The sequence below is a fragment of the Anguilla rostrata genome, chromosome 5 (genome assembly GCF_018555375.3).
Source record: "Anguilla rostrata isolate EN2019 chromosome 5, ASM1855537v3, whole genome shotgun sequence".
NCBI lineage: Eukaryota > Metazoa > Chordata > Actinopteri > Anguilliformes > Anguillidae > Anguilla > Anguilla rostrata.
The window spans coordinates 30,317,902-30,331,752 of NC_057937.1; the positions used below are offsets into that span (position 1 = coordinate 30,317,902).

The 13,851-nt window shown below is 41.7% G+C and overlaps 1 long non-coding RNA gene across 1 annotated transcript; it reads right to left on the reverse strand.

Moving 5' to 3' along the window:
- Nucleotides 1–7,736: 7,736 nt before the first annotated feature.
- Nucleotides 7,737–12,652, reverse strand: LOC135255051 (uncharacterized). The gene is made up of 2 exons (XR_010330056.1): nt 12,181–12,652; nt 7,737–9,098 (listed from the first exon to the last, which is right to left on the reverse strand). It is a non-coding gene; the product is annotated as an uncharacterized LOC135255051 (long non-coding RNA).
- Nucleotides 12,653–13,851: the final 1,199 nt, after the last annotated feature.

Genomic DNA, 13,851 nt, shown 5'->3' on the forward strand with positions numbered 1-13,851 from the left:
AACATTTCGAACAAGCAATGTCAAGCGACGCAGTTTAATTGTAAATCAAAACTAAAAGTGCAGTGGATATAATGTTACAATGCGACTAACATTAGACATCGTGCCCATTTCAAATTTCCCTATAACTGAGCATAGTAGACTTAATCTAATGTTTGTGTCGTAACGTCAGGCTTGAAGCAGACCACCTCAGTGAGTGCCACCGTCGGCTCTTTGGTGAGACAATGTTGTTTTATTTGTGTGAGTGACTGTAATTTCCCATTATTTTAACTAAGTCGTGTTTTGTACTAGACATATTTGGGATTCAGCATGAGCTCAGTCTGCACTGTTCGTTTTAGCAAACATTAGCTAACTAATGCAGCTAAAGCTAGCTAACGTTACATGCATTAGCCCAAACGTTACTAGCGTTATTATTAAATGTCATATTGGACCGAAAGCCCATGCCGGCTATGGAAGAAAAAGGGAAGCTGATCCTTCAGTTTTTCCAGCAGAAGCCAACAGTGCCTAATGCAGATGAGGTAGAGCGCATCCTGGTGAGGTACAACAGAGAAGAAAATTATGATCCATGTCCATGTGTGATTCTCCTGCTGAGCCACTTCCTGGTTCAGCTTGCCTGGACAGCACAACTGAAATGATAATGAAAAATAATTAACAGCCTAATTTTAGTTTTTTCATGTTTTGCAGTTTTTCATATTGGAAGGGCAAATTATTAGCTGGTCTTGCACAACCTGATGGTTTCTGCCCTCTCTTATAGAGCAGCTGTGAGCACAGTTTTTTCATGAAGTTTCTGTTCATGTGATTTTGTGATTTCAGATGTTTCATTGGAATCAACCTAACCAGTGGCACCAAGACGGCAAAGCTGACCAGCCAAAGAAGTGGGAGGGTGCATGAGAAGACCAACAACTCAGTCAATCCCCACGTCTCCTCTCTCCTCAGGCGATTAATGGACTTTGAATGGCTTTGAACGTAAGTCATATGCAAGAAATGAGGACTCTTCTTTTGCCACAAAGGTGGATTTTTGTGAAACCAATGGCATCCAGATACAAAGAGGATGACCCAAGCTGTCCATAGAGGTGCAATATTGGTGTGTTTATCGCCATTGAATACAATCAGATAGGAGTTGTATTGTTCATGGGTAAGGCACTCGGTGGAGGGAATTGCGACTAAGAGGTAAACATCCTCTTAGTCGCTTGCGGCTACCTCCATTTTGTGATCCTGTAAGTCTACCTCCATTTTGTGGTATTTGTCATGTGCATTTGTTTTTTTGGTTGCAGAGTAACTTTTTTGTATATAGTCTTTGCAGAGATATAAATATATACTGTATATATTTTTTTCAGTTACCACAGAGGATGACAAAATTATTTGTTAATTGCGTGAGTGCACGCCTAATTCTCAGCCCCATCAGGGAGCTTATGTTGTAAAACTATTGAGTTTTAATAAATTTTGTTTTGTTGCAGCTCTGACTCTGGTTTTATTTAACAAGTGAAGAGAATCTAATGCAATGTTGATGAATTTTGGATTAACAGCAGTAAAACGAACTAGCAATAATAGCATCATGGCATTGGTTAGTGAGTGTAATGCATGAAATACTGGGGGCAATGACAACTGGAGTTTACGGCAGCACACACAATCCTGAGAGGTGTAATATTTCTTTTTGTACTGTGTTATGAGTGAGTGATAACAGTAATGCATATAAATGTAGGCTATAAGAGAGATGTATACACATAAATACATGCAAACACACATACATTCTGGCTGAAAGAAACACATAGGTATGGATTCAGTTATTTTTTCCTTTACCATGAATGAAAAATACATTTTATGAAATGGCCATGAATGGTGAAATTGATCTTCATTATCTTATGCCGCTTCCATACGACCAGTAACGTTACCTAACAGACCAAAGCTCAATGCAGATTTCAGTGCTTAATTTTGGACTGCACTTTGTACATTGTACACTTGCTCTGTTGACTCTGTTAGCGAGTTAAAGTCAAAATGCTGAAAGCGAAACTCTAGAAAAATCATCAATAGGCTGTGGCTTTGCAATAAAAAAGACGTTCTTTAATGTTGTCATTTGCTTATTCTTTTAAAGAAGGTAGATGACCATTTCAGGTTGTAAGAGTGTTGTTTTAGCAGGGGTATCAGCAAAATGTAAACAATACCCATCACTAGTCATGAAACAATATTATGTGGTGTTTGCATGTGAAATGATACCGTAAAGAAAAGATTTCATATATATAAATGAGTTTTCCACAAAGAATATATGGTTACAAAAGCAATAATTTTAATTGTTAAGCAATTATTAGTGAGCAAGGGAGAGTAACAAGTTAATGATTTGGGAGGAATTGAAACTGTGCCTCTCACTCATCCAAAAGCACCATAGGCAAAAAGCCTTTTTTTTAAAAAAAACATGAACTTCTATAAGTCCATTTTCCATGCGTTTCCGATGTTTTTATTGGCTGATGTAGCTAAACATCCAATGGGGAGACATTCTTTGTGGGGCTAAAGCATTTCTGATGATGTAATTGGCTGGAAAAAGAAGATAATAGTAAAATAAATAGAAGATGAAGATGAATTGCAAGTTTGGGCCTTTATTGCGTGGACGTGTGAAGTTGTTTGTGAATTCTGTCCGTTGACATGATGTCAGAAGGTACATAAATTAATGTTTTTAAGGGCTGACAGTCTGTGGTCCTTGTGGTTATATCTGTTGGAAACCCTGAAAAGTGTCAGACTCTTGGTGCTGAATAGGTATGGGGCACGCTGCCCCACCAAGGTGTAATTTGGCAGGATGGGAGGGGTGCCTACACTGTTATCTTGTGCCTGCACTGCTATCTAGTGGCTTTGTGTTAACCTGCTCTGAGGTCTATGTAATTGATAATCTTTGTTTCTAAAGTGTTTAATATAATTATTATAATAATCCATCCATCATCTATGCCCACTTATCCTGGGCAGGGTCGCAGCGGGTGCTAGAGCCTATCCCAGCATGCATTTGGCGAGAGGTAGAAAAACACCCTGGACAGGCCACCAATATGTTGTAGGGTACATACACTATTTACTCACTAATTTGAATGACTTAAGTTATATATATAATGTAATAAGTTAAAGATGTTGTTTGTTTGTTTGTTACAGAGAAAACATGCCAGTGTATATGAAAAAGATTCCACCCAAAGGAGCTAAAAATGTTCAAGAACAAAGATCACCACCAAGTAACCAATAATTGATTGTCACCTTCTTGAATCACACCTCATAGGCCAAAGTGAATGCTCTAGTCTATACATGTGCTAGATCAAAAACCTCTTGACCACAAGTTCATAAAATCTAAGGGTGGATATGTAGAACTACTATAGATGTATGAAGCAAAAACTAAGCAGTGTACCCAGCGTCTCCAAATCTATCCAAAATGTCTAAATTATGCATTGCTTTAAATCACAACATATTCACGTATTTCACTACAAATCAACTGTTTTGACTCAAGAAAATCACTGTTGCATAATTTTCAAGTGGGACAAGCTTTCAGTCAGAACAGTGGTCTAAAATACCTAGGGGTCCAGAAACATATCCAAAATCTCTGCAAAATTGAATAAAATGTTTTTTGTCCATTATAAAGCATATAAATGAGCCCCTTATGAAGGTTTAAGATGGGACATTGCTATCAGATTAAAAAATAATGCAAAAAATATTGTCACGCAATGCGGTACAGTACCTAAATGTGCAATAATTAACTCTTGTATGTATTTCTATACTCTGTGCTCTCGTATGTTTTCTTGTATGGGGATGGGACGACATGAGAACAGTTTTCAACCATCCACCACGTTTTGGCAATGTTCCAACTCTTACGTCATCACTGTTGCATGCTTCACGAACACTACAGTCCTAACTAACGCTTACATTACAGTGTGAAATATCCACATTATATAATACCACAAACCTATTTAAAGACTCTCGATTTCAAAAATAACGTATATTATATATTTAATATATTTTCAGCAGTAATACTTACATAGCAATGAATTAAATCTTTATCTATGTTCAGTAGATGGAGACAGAGACAATATCAATGATACTGTTCTATTCGCTTCTGTTTTGCTCCAGAAAACGATGTCAGCTAGGTCTATCAGCAAACATATGGCTTAGCTATGTTCAGAAGTCCTCAATAATAATAGTATTTTCCAAGAAATTACGAAATATCGTTGACCACGTATCGTTAGGTGCAGCGTATTTTTCTGCTAACAGTGAATGCGTAAGTGAATGCGATGCTAAGAATATTTTCTGTTACGCTGACCTATAAAACGCTATTCCAAAAGCAGAATTAGACATGTTATACATCGTTAGAAAGCTTATACTCTCGCCTACTGAATAAATGAATTGTCAATCAAGCCCGACTGTACTAAAAAGGGCGACGACGCTGTAAACAACAGGTGTGGTATTACGCACAGCTATTTTGGAAGATACCCAGGCGTCACAAATGCGCGTATATTTCCCAAACGGATTGTCCAAGACAATATATGACCACGCAGTCTCAAAAGGGACATCTCTACACAAAACCAACAGTAAGGATGTATATTTATTCAATATTTAGTCCCAGATATTGACTGTAGAATGACATGGTATCATTTAAAAAACTTTTTCTCGTTTATTTCGTTATTCAGTGAGCAGCATTTTCACTGCTGTATAGGCATATTTTAGGGCTAGTGTCGGGTTTATCTTGTTGCTATGACGGAATATGATTTTTTAGTGGTGAAGGAATATTTCTCTGAATGCCAAGATAGACAATATTGTCCATTATGTCAAGGGTGGGGGGTGTTTTGTAGATGAGACTGCAGGGAGGGGGTGTTAAATGAACGACCAGAGCGACAATGGTGGGGCTGCGAAATTCCGTTTTCGGCATAGTTGTCGTGTATCGTCTACTAATGAAACAAAAACATTGTTTCTGCTTTTATTTCACACATTGGTTGCAGTAGAACCGAATGTTTGAGTTTAGTAATCTCGGGACGCCGGTGTGCCGACCACTAGGGGCTGTGCTAGAGGTTAACACTGAAAGAAAAGAGCAATCATAGTCGCTGACAATGGCAGAAACTTTGTGAAGGCCTTCAGAAACTTTTGTGAGAGGGAGGCAGTCAAGATGACAGTGATGTTGCCAGATTTGAGGATCTAGATGCCATTCTTGATGGGGAAGGTGCTAAGGGACTGCCATTTCTTCTGCCTCCACATCAGCATTGTGCATTGCACACATTGTACTTGCGCCCATCTGAGCGCCCATGGGCGTGTTGGTCTTAAAATGAGGTGTGGTCAGACGCATTGCTATCTTGAGCCAGCGAAAAGCGATTGCACGATTTACCAACAAAAACCTGGTCTTAAGTCAATGTCGCAGTATTTTACTGTTATTTTAAGGGAGCATTATTAAGATAGTAATACGCGCCTACATAGGCGCATAGGTGCACAGGTGCACAACGTGCGATATTTAAAAAAAATACATGTCATAATGGTTAGTCATAATATTTATCAGAATTAGCTAATCGCAGTAATGACAAATTAAATTGGCTAATTATTTGACCAATCGTGACAATACACATAGGTATTTAAACAGACCCGTCAGGTTGAGGGTGTCTTTCAAGACCCAGCAAACGGATATCGACAACGATTCAGACATGGATTGACTTTTCTGCTACAACAATACAAGACCATGTAAGTTGAACAAAACATCACTAGTTGAACTCCTCAGTTAAATATCGGTGCATTTGCTCATATATTCTCGATTCGCACAGCCAAATGGAGTACTTGATGGGACAGAGGATTGGGAGACGGTGGAGGCAGAGGGTCCACTGGCCAAGGACCACATATCTATCCCTCAGCGAAGAAGAATGCAGCCGTAAACTATGCTTATCCAGCCAGGCTGTAACAGACATCTGAAATCTCCTGGCAGATGAGCTGGAGACTAATGCCTGCTGTCCCTATGCACTCCCCGTTGCTGTGAAAGTCACTGCTGCGCTACATTTATTTGAAAGTGGGTCATTCCAGCATCCCCAGAGTACAATTGGAGTCATATCCCACTCTGCCGTAAGTTCGGCCATACACGCAGTTACATCAAGCCTAGTCCGACATGCCTATGAATTCATTGAATTCCCCATGACACCTGCCAGCTAAGAACAGGTTAAATAGGAGTTCTTGGCGAACTTTGGGTTCCTGGGAGCGATTGATTGCACGCACGTGCAACTACGTGCCCCATCAGAGAACGCTCTGATATATGTGAACCGTAAGGGAACCCATTCCATCAACATCCAGGTAATTTGCGATGCAACGTGTAAGGTTACACATGTAGAATGAATAGAATCTTAAACTGGTAGTCTTCCTCCTCCTCGGGTTCGCAGGCGGGGAGCACCATGACGGGGCTGGCTACGGGAGGGTCCAGGAGCAGCAGGGGGCAGTGTGGCGTAATGGATTGGGTGGATGGAGGAGATCAGGTGGTCGGAGGAGGAGGTGTTGCAGGAACGAGGCGCTCAACTGCTTCAGCGAGCCGTCCCAGATTGTCCGTGATGCGTCCGAGGAGCCACAGCAACATCTCAATGCAGCTCAGGCGGGTGTTCACGCACCAAACACTCCGCCTCATTCCACCCAATTCCCTCTCCAGAATGTTTAATCCAGCCTGCTGGAGTTCCAGGAATAGGTGGTCCTCCTGCCGGATGATGTTCCCGCGTCGTGATCTGCGTCGGCTCGTCTCTCCTCTCAACCTCAATGATGGTTGTTCTACTGTTTCTTCTCCCTCCACAACTACTCCCTGCTCCTGCCTACTAGGTCCGGCCTCAGGATCTTCAGCCAGCAGAGCTGCATGACATTTACGGTTCATTTATTGTATGGCTTTGTTACAGGTTAATGTAAAATAAACGAATTTCGCCAGAAGCCTGCATGGTTTGTACACATTGATTTATTGTTATCATTGCATTACCTTGGACGCCCAGCTCACCCACTAGCCCCCCAAATCCCTCAATGCTTTCGGCACTGAGGGTAGAGGCAGCGATGTCCTCCGCTGACATCAGATCCTCAGTGGTCTTAGGTGGACCTCCTCCTGTTTCCAGTAGCTGTTTTCGGTGAGCGGCGAGCTTTTGTTTTCCCCATCTCCTGACATCATTGTACCGCTTTCGGCATTGTGCGGCCGTTCTGGTGATGCCAGAAGACGAGGACACGCTCACCGCTACCTCTTCCCATGCCTGATTCACCTCAGGGAGCTTTGAAGGAATCCTGCTGTTGCCGTAGATGGTCTGCTCGCGCGCTTTGACTTCTTGCACGAGCAGATCAGTTTCCTCTGCAGAAGTTCTTTCCTACTACCTTGCATATCCGCCATTATAATAGCAATCCGCCAAGGTGCAAGCACACCTGGCTTTTAAAGGGAATGGGAGATGACACTCTGATTGGTTTATTTCATGTTACGCCCAAAACACACCTATGATTAATTGAGACTAAGTACAACCCCTTTGAACCATGCGCCTTACTTTGCGCTCAGATTATCCGCCATTAAACAAGCAAAAGTGGATTTGGACACACCCTAAATGAACTTGTGCCATGCGCTTTAGGCCATGCACTTAGATCGTTAAAATATAGCCCATTATCTTTCAGTGCCATTAAAGATCTCGACCAGGCTATGTCACAGGGCACAACATGCAAACTCGTCTACATTGCAGAGTTTTGCAATCTGAAACAAGGCTAACAGATTACTGTAAGGAAAAAAGGACGTCTCTCGAACGTGATGAAAAAGTACAAAGTTTATTTCCAATACCGGCAGTGACAAAGCGCACGAATGACACCTTGGATTCAGCAGAGTCAGACTGAACCACGAACCTTTCCAGAGGCTGCTTCTTATTTGTTTTCGAAGCTTTGATCAGTAGTGTTGAATACACATACCAAGACGGATGTAGTCGGTCCTTGTAACACCTATCAATTAGGCCATAGTGTATTGGCCGTCCTGTTGTGATTGAATTAGCACGTCTGTTGACTTGAATGGTTCCCAATCTCTCACTCCTGGTCGCTATTCTACCATTGTACCAACTGTATTGTGATAATGATAAGATCAAGGGAATGTGTGGCTAGCAGACATATTGGCATCAGAGACCGACTTCTTACAGTCCCCCGTTTGATGCTTATTTGCAATAAAGCATCACATGCACATAGTCTTCATCAGTGGCGGTGCTGTCCTGCCTTAGGTTGCTCTCCTATCACGCGGAGAACCTTACCCGTCATTGGAGCAACACCTCATTCCACTGGTCTTACTCTGAGCGCTGCCTGCTATTGCCTCTGCTTTCCCTGTGGATGTTATCACCACCACAACCTGGGTGCCATGCTGATAAATAATAAACTATAACAATTAGTCAGCGGCCGAGATATTTGAGACTGGGTACTACCCAAGCCAAGGGGACTGCTTTACAAAATATAAGTCTTTGTCGGTTTAGGACAGAACACATACAACAAATCATAACACCTTGAATCAAAATCAGTATCAAACAGATGCATACAGCGGCTTTAAATGTCAAGTTCAAAATCAAATTCTGGGATTTCTTCTACAAATCCTAACTCATCCTCAGGCCTAGTAGACAAAATGTGACGTGTGGTATTTACATATGGAAAATGGTAGGGCCCAATGGACCACGCTGTAGGACCTGAGTGGCAATCAACTCCTTCAGTTTTAGTTCATTCTTTTTCCTTTGTAGGGTATCCATCCAATTTGAAACACCTAATCCGGTTCCCGTAGCTCCTAGAACACCATCCAGGAACCCAAGCAGTTTTTGTCTGGTAGGTGTGGGGGTTGGGCTGTCGCTCTGGAAGTTGGCAGCCACCATGTCATGGTATTTCAGGAATGCTGTTGTCATGAGGTCCTTGTACTGGGTCCTGCTCTCCCCCTTGCAGTACTCATCCAGATCTGGAGACCATGCTGTCAAGTTCACCAGGACTGGAATATGGACCCATTGGACATTGTTGTTCAGGGCGCCCTGATGTGGTCTTGCAATTATCCCAGACAGAGGTGCTGGGCGCTGCTCTGGGCACTCTTGTGTCATCGCCATCACCGGTAGCATTACAGTCAAGAGGGTCTCCCACATATTTATGCTGGTTTTCTGAAATAAAGAGAAGAGAAACAAAAATAGTTATAACCCCCCCCCCTTTTTTTTTTTTTTTTTTTTTTTTTTTTTTTTGTTTGTAATATGCTAGTACTTCTGGTGTTGAAGCTACTACTGGAGCACAGGTAGGGGTGCATTTATTAAGTTCTCTGTAATCAACACAAAGCCTCCAGGAATTGTCTGGTTTCCGAACTGGCCATATGGGAGACATTGCTGGTGAAAGACAGGGTTGTATGACGTCCTGTTGCAAAAGAGACTCAATTGTAGATTGAATAAAAGGGTTTGCTTCCTCTGGGTACTTATATTGGTGGAGTGACGGAGGATCATGGCCTTGTATATTCACCTCCATGACTTCACGATCTATTCGCCCACAATCATGTTTACTATTAGCGAAAACACCTCTATGTTTTTCTAACCCTTCCTCCAAACCTGCATCGTTAACTCTCAACAATGTATGCAAGTCATATTCTTCCGACTTCTTTATGGCATGCACTGCATGAACATCGGAAATTTCCACAAACTCATCTTTAGACTCAGTATTGCGCCAAATGCAATTGTTGCCATAATCTATAATGTAACCACGCTTTTTCATGATGTCTGAACCTAAAATGTTGCGACCATCTCCTGTTGCACTAAGCCAAGCTTTGTCTTTAAACCTGTCTTTGCCAATTTCAAAGGTAAGGTTATCTGATTGGGAAGCCAGAGATATAGTACCATCAAAGCCTTCTACTGTGATAGTCTTATTACTGTGACTAGGGGCTGCATTAGAATGAATTATGGACAAAGAAGCACCACTATCCACTAACCAATTATCGCATCGGCCTCCAACAGCGATCTGTGTAATTGGTCTACCCCATCTATCACGTGACAAAGGTGCCACGTGCAGCACGGAGGCCTGACACCCCTATGCTGAGTGTGAAGTGGTATTGCTTTTCATCTTAGAAATAGCTGCCTGCAAATCAACATTCTCTGCACTCAGTTTTGTTATTGCTGACTGTATACTACTGAGTGTCTGGCTCAAACTTGAGTGATCAGGACCCTTACTGTGAAAAGATTTGCATTCCTTAGCTATGTGTCCTTCCTTTCCACATGTATAACAAACAAACTTTCCATCCAAATTATAGGGTACTGGCCTCTCCCCTCTTTGCTGCTTAATGTCATCTGGCACATATCCTTCATTTCTCCATGACACAGACCTATGTGAACTATTATTATGAGGCCTTCCTCCAACTGCAGCTACTGGATATCTCTTCTTATTCACCAACCTGTTGTTTTTGGAGTTGTAAAGTTGAGTCATTTTTGTAACTATTTCTGTGTATGGGGTATGGGAGTCTATGTGAAGTGTTAAGGCATCTCGGGTGTATGTGTCACTCTGTGCAATCAATGTAGACTTGAAAATAGGGTCTTGTTGGGTTAAATGTGGCATACCACTATAGTCAGAGAAAGCTTCCCATAGTCTAGAAGCATATGCTGCTGGGTGTTCTCCCTGTTGCATTTCTACTTCCTTAATTCTTTCCCAATCTATCTCTCGAGTTCCCAGGACCTCTAGTAGTGCCTTCTTCCTGCTAGCTTTGTCTGCATTTTTGTTCTGTATATCAGTAGAAAGCGCCCTAGCTAAGGCGTGTGGAAGGCATGCAATTAGTGTGACACAAGCATCGGCATCAGTAAGTCTGTGTAGATCTACTGCACGTTCTAGTGATGCAATGAATTCGAGCGGGTCTCTCTTAGAAGGCTCAAAGTAACCAATGTTCTTGATTAGGGATTCAATGTCACCAGGTGAGAGAGGCCTAAGTGTAGTAGTTGTACTTGTGCGTTCCCTCTGCCCCCCCTCCCCAGGCTGAATAGTAGTGGTTGAATGTACAGGGGCCATAGGAAACTTAACTGTGCAATCCGAATAGCTATCCCAATTATCCCATGCAGGTTTCCCCCCAAAATTGTTGGTTTTATCATCCTCATTGTCTAATTCAGCCACTAATCCCTCAGGAAGGGGTACCCCTACCGCTGCTATGTGTCCGTGCATGATATCTACTGCTCTCTTGTATTTTCCTACACGGTCTGAATTGCTTGTGTGAGTTCTGGGAGTCAGATTGGTACATTTACTAATCAAGTAATCATATGCCACTTGTGCACGATTCAAGTCATTGGTTGTTTTTTCTAGTGACGATGCAAGGTTCTGATTATTGTTGTCTAGCTGTGCAACCTCCTGCCTCAGCTTTATTTGAATCTCCATGTTAAGTGTGGCATTCGCTTTATAACTTTTAAGAGTAACGGCATTCTCTGTTACTTGCTGTTGAAGAGTATGGTTTTCTATCTCTACAGCGTCTAATCTCTTTTTAGTCATTTTGTAAGATGCCAGAATCGCTTGCAGTGCTGTAGCAATTTTCCCTTTCTTATTTTTAGGTAATTTCGAATAGTTTTCAAACTGAGACGATGCCCACTCGTAAGGCGCGTCTTGGTTTTCTATCCCTTCAAGCACACTGCTTTTGCCATGTTTAGCAATGTACCTAACCACAAAGTCTTCCATCCTCTAATTTATAATTAGCTATCACACAATACACGAACAATATTGCCAAACCAGCGTTAATGCTCAATCTAGTCACGTGAATTAGTAAGTGATAAGTTACAGAGTACACCCAATTTAAGAATCTATGTTCCAGTGCTTCGGAACCAATAAATTCTACAGACCAGTTACTTTAGGTCTATGTTCTAACCGTTGCGTTATCTAGTTGCTTTAAGATAAACAACAGCTACCCTGTTCCTGTACTTCGGACACAGGTCGAGGATTCCAGTTACTTTAGGAATACTATTTTAGCATAAAGGTCCCGGTGCTTCGGGCACAATTGATTCTAAAGACCAGTTACTTTAGGCCTACTCGTATCTACAAGTTACAACAGTGCCACCGTCGGGCACGGTCCAGTTACTCTTAATTCCAGTGCTTCGGAATTAAAACTCTTACTGCCAGTATGATGGTGAAAACAAACAGTCCCAGTCCTTAAAACTCCTTTCTAGGTTTTTTTTAAACGAGGGGGTTCCCTAAAATACAAACCAGCAGCATAAAAGAAGAAACCGCGTTTCTTACCTTAGTGTCCCCGGTTTTTTTTTTTTCGGAATTCCTCGCTGGGTGGCTCGCCAGTTGTAAGGAAAAAAGGACGTCTCTCGAACGTGATGAAAAAGTACAAAGTTTATTTCCAATACCGGCAGTGACAAAGCGCACGAATGACACCTTGGATTCAGCAGAGTCAGACTGAACCACGAACCTTTCCAGAGGCTGCTTCTTATTTGTTTTCGAAGCTTTGATCAGTAGTGTTGAATACACATACCAAGACGGATGTAGTCGGTCCTTGTAACACCTATCAATTAGGCCATAGTGTATTGGCCGTCCTGTTGTGATTGAATTAGCACGTCTGTTGACTTGAATGGTTCCCAATCTCTCACTCCTGGTCGCTATTCTACCATTGTACCAACTGTATTGTGATAATGATAAGATCAAGGGAATGTGTGGCTAGCAGACATATTGGCATCAGAGACCGACTTCTTACATTACCTTCGGATGCAGAGGCAGAGGAGGACATTGGGAAAATTATAATGAATTGTGTGACATGGTGGAATTCAGAATACCATGCAGTTCAGAAGATTATGTCACTCACAACTGGCATAAGTTTGTGAGCACCTAGCAGTTCCAAACTGGCTAGCAAATGAGTTGCCATTTTTAAAAGAATACACAGAAGTTCTGAAGGCTCTGGCGGTTGCCATTGACCTCCTCCAAGGTGAATCAGAGTGCTTTCTTGGACTTGTAATTCTAACATTGATTACCTTGAAGAAGCTGTCTGACAAGACAACATGTATGCCCTTCTTCTCAGAAGCTTCAACACTGTTGTCAAGGCAATCAATTTCCACTTCCAGAATTTATTATCAAGTCGTGAGGCTTAATTGGCGACAACCAATCTAGTATGGAACCAAGAGAGAACTCAGCTTCTGTTCCTGCCACACTGAGTGATTCTAGTGATGAGGATTTCTTCAGCTATGGTTCTGGCAGAGATGCTCACAAGTCATTTTTTGCAAGTCCAAGTCAAGTCTCAAGTCTTTGAGCTAGAGTCCAAGTCAAGTCTCAAGTCTTTGAGGGGCAAGTCCAAGTCAAGTCTCAAATCTCTTATGGTTGTAATGAGCGTTCTATCATCAGCTGCATGCCGTCCGGTCTGCTTAGAACACTGCATAGCTATATCTAAGGAATTCAAAGCATGTACTGTATTATCATCACTCCTTTATCTATTAGTATGCAGTATCAGCATTGATTAGTTGTTTGGTATATGATCACTTTAAACAGGCTATTGCAATGCAACATGAAAAAAACACAATGAAAGCTTTCCTTTAAAGTTAATAACTGTATTTTGCCTTGTACCATGAACATACAGCTACAGTATAAACCAAGTATTGAGGTCCTACTTAAAGAAGAAAGGACTTGCTTGTCTGTTGCTGAGTGGTGACAGACCTTGCCCCCTAATGTGCAGGCTCAGTGGGCCCATAAGAACAAATATAGAGAATGTTACACCTCGCACTGTCAAAGATGTCATAATTAACATCCTTCCAATTAGTGCAAAACATCACACTGTAGCTAAATGCAAAACACTATTGCTGTCAAATTATCTGAAATATACTGTAAGTCCACAAACTGGTGATATTAAAACATGAACAGTTTTGTTCCAAAAGAGATATCTATCTACCATTTGTGAAAATTGGCACCTTTCTTTGT